The sequence below is a fragment of the Lontra canadensis genome, unplaced genomic scaffold (assembly GCF_010015895.1).
Source record: "Lontra canadensis isolate GAN:19392208 unplaced genomic scaffold, GSC_riverotter_1.0 scaffold154, whole genome shotgun sequence".
Lineage (NCBI taxonomy): Eukaryota > Metazoa > Chordata > Mammalia > Carnivora > Mustelidae > Lontra > Lontra canadensis.
In genome coordinates this window covers 61685-64902 of record NW_022631148.1, presented here as the reverse complement: position 1 = coordinate 64902, position 3218 = coordinate 61685, and the positions used below count along the sequence as shown (strand labels likewise).

The following is a 3218-nucleotide window of genomic DNA, read 5'->3' as shown; positions in this document are numbered from 1 at the left end:
AAGACCCAGGGGACAGGAAAAATCCCCCAGAAGCCACACTCTAAAACCGTAAGCAAAGTGGTGACCCAGAGGGTTAGATGATGCAGACATACACCAAAAGTGTGATTCGTTTTCCACATTTCTCGGGCACTCACCGATTCTAGACACTATACAGAGCCCAAACCCAGACAGAGCTCCCGTTCTAAGGGCTTATGATCTAAATTCCTTGTGGAAAGTCTGTCTTTCAAACATTTAAAGCACCTCATTCAGTCCTCATTTCCATTTCAAGTCATGCATCTCCTTCCTGAGAAACCCACCAAGTTTGAAGTTTGTAGCTGGCCTTCCTTCTGTTTTTGCTATTTATGTGCCAATTTAAAGGGTGGGGAGAGCTACGTTAATTTAAAAATAAAACACAAATAGTGAAATGAGGCTTGGTTAAAGTAAAAAACCACAGAAGGCATTTTTTTTCCCTTCTCATATTTTTCAGATTTTCCTAGAACCACCTTTATTTCCTCAGAGTGCAGTCATAGAAAGTGATGCTTTTCCAAGTGAAAGCTACAAGCCTTATTCCTATTCTCTCTCTTTGCACCTTCAGGTTTTCTTTTTCCTGTTCACACATTTGAGGGAGCAATTGAAAGTCCCTAATTCACATGTGGTATTTCTGAACACTCTAAGAGTAGATTTTGGGTTGTTTTTGCTCTGTTTGTATCTTACCTCTTCTGTTCAGTTGGCTCGGCTTGTACATTCTGGGGATGGGAACACGGCTTTAAAGTCAGATCCTCCTGGCGGATGCCCAGACCACCATTTATCAGTCTTGTGGCCTCTTCTATCAAAAGGAGAGTAATGGTGTACTCCTCCCAGGGTTGTCATGAGGATTGAGGAGTCAAGACAAATAAAGGGCTCAGCACAAAACAGGCTCTTAAGACACAGTAGCTATTAAAAACAGATCCTTTCAACCAATCTGCTCCTTCCTTAAACAAGCTCCTCCTCCTGTTTTGGAGAAGAAAATCAGTTATCTATTCCAAGTCGATGATTTATCCCCATTTTACATCACCAAAGGGCCCGTGAGAGGGGGAACAAAACCGAGATTGACCTTGCAAACGCGTGAGCCTTTTAATGGAGAGAAATCAGTGTTCTTGCCTTTCAGCAAGAGGAGACCAAATCAGCGGGGCAGGGACTTGGGGAAGCCTTGAAGGCCCACGGTGGGATAGCAGGACCACAGAAAATGGGGGAGAGTAATCAGGGAAAGCAGGCCCAGGGCTGAGATGAGGGGCCAGAGGGGTGACAGTCGCCAGGTAAGAAAGCTTCCCACTTGGGGAGTTCTGAGTCCAAGCTTCCGCAGGGCCGAGGCTGCCGCCCGGGGGTTTGGGGATCATGGGACCCGAAGCGCGTGCGACAGCGCCCTCTGCCGGCCGCGCAGAGCAAGTCGGCGACCCAGCCGCTCTGCAGGTGGGACCAGGGATCCCTCTCGCAGCCTCCGCCCCGGCTGCATCCCTTCTGAGGACCGCGCCGCCAGGTCCCGACCGGATTCTGAGAGACGCGTCCCTATCAGACACCTGCGGGCTGAGCATCGTCCAGAGACGATGCTCGGAAACGTCCGATTCACCTGGGGATCGGAGGCTGCGGGAACCCACCCAAACCCCGCAGAGGCTGCGCCTCTTGGGACCCGGGGCCAAAGCCTGCTGGGCTGTCGGAGGTGGTTTGGAAGTGGCATCGCCTATGGCCAAGACCGCGGGTTCTGCGGACAGAGAGGAGCCCTGGGTTCGCTTTCTGCCTCATCCATTTTCCAGCTAGGTGACCTTGGGCAAGGTACTTAAATTTCCATGTGCCTTAATTTCCTCATCTTTAAGATGGAGAGAATGATCCCGACCTTATGGGCTGAGATGAGGATTACATGGGATCCGACAGCCTGGGTTGGAATTCCGGCACTGACATCAGCTAGCTGTGTGCCTGGGGCAAATTACTTAGCCTCTCCGTGCCCCAATTTTCTTAAAATAGGGATAATAACGGTACTTACCTCCGAGGGTTGTTGCCTGCAAAACGCTTAACACAGTGCCTGGCACAGAGTAAGCGCTCAATAAATGGTGGCTCTTATGGTTGTTGTCGTTATTATTGTTCGTAAGAGCGCTGAGCACACGAGCAGAACTCTAGCGGGCTGCTATTATTAGTCTCTTTCTTGGGTCCGGCTATGTCTTTCCGGGCATTGTTAAAATCTTTACCATGCGGTCGCGTCCTTATCAGTAGCCGAAGGACAGCCGGCCTTCCTGAGATTGGAAAAATCGAGGTTCCCCTGGAGGAGGGCCAAGGACGCGGCCGCGGGCTGCAAGGACCGGGACCTCCCCGGGGGACACCCGCGCCGCGCCGCCTCCGCCCGTGCCTCCATTAGCGCGCGTCAGAGCCGCAGTGACGTCGCCAGGTCCCGGCGCTGGGGAGGCGCGGCCTGGGCACGCGGGGAGCCTGGGTAGGGGGCGGAGGGTGGCCGGGGCGGCCGCCCGGCTGCAGGAGATGTCCGCGGCCGCGCGGTGCCTTGCTGTCTTCGGCGGCTTTGGCCGAGGCAGCCCCGGGAGCTGCGGGGAGTCCGCGGCCGGGGTAGGCTGTTCCCCGCGCCTGCCCGCGCGGTGCGCCATCGGGCTCCGCCCGCACCCCGCGGGGAGGCCGGGGAGGCCAATGCCAGGCCCACCCAGCCGGCACGGGGCTGGTCTCCCCGCGGCCGCTCCGCGTCTGCGTGGTCCTCCCCCTCCCACCCTTCTCTTCCCCCGCCCGCCCCAGTCCCATTCCTTGTCGTCCCGGAGAGACCTGCTCACTTTCTTCTTCCTCTGCCCTCCTTCCCAACCAGCTCCTTTGCTGGGAGTGGTCAGCAGCCGCCCCCAGGAGGCGACTCAGGTCCCAGCTTGTGGCCCCCGGCGCCCTCATCCCGCTGCTCGCTGGAAGGTTCCAGTAGACTTGCCCAGCACGCACCTCCAACTCGCCGAGCCTTGCCCTCATTATTGCCCGTGACGGTGGAGCGCCCCCACCCACCCATCGTCCTATATGTCTCACCTTCCCTCCTAAATACCGCTCTGGGCACTCTCCACTTCTTCCGGGATGGCTTCTTAGTTCCAGCCATCCTGGTTTGGGCTATTGACATATTCCTCTCAAAGGTCTCCTTGTCTGCACACCAGCCTCCTTCACATCCGTCCTCCACGCACTACAAAAGCCAGCCACCTACAACCCATGTCTGGCTACGCCTACCCCGGCTT

At 55.7% G+C, this 3218-nt stretch overlaps 1 long non-coding RNA gene across 1 annotated transcript; it reads right to left on the bottom strand.

Moving 5' to 3' along the window:
- Nucleotides 1-439: 439 nt before the first annotated feature.
- Nucleotides 440-2463, bottom strand: LOC116859419. Its single transcript, XR_004381150.1, has 2 exons — nucleotides 1997-2463; nucleotides 440-969 (listed from the first exon to the last, which is right to left on the bottom strand). It is a non-coding gene; the product is annotated as an uncharacterized LOC116859419 (long non-coding RNA).
- Nucleotides 2464-3218: the final 755 nt, after the last annotated feature.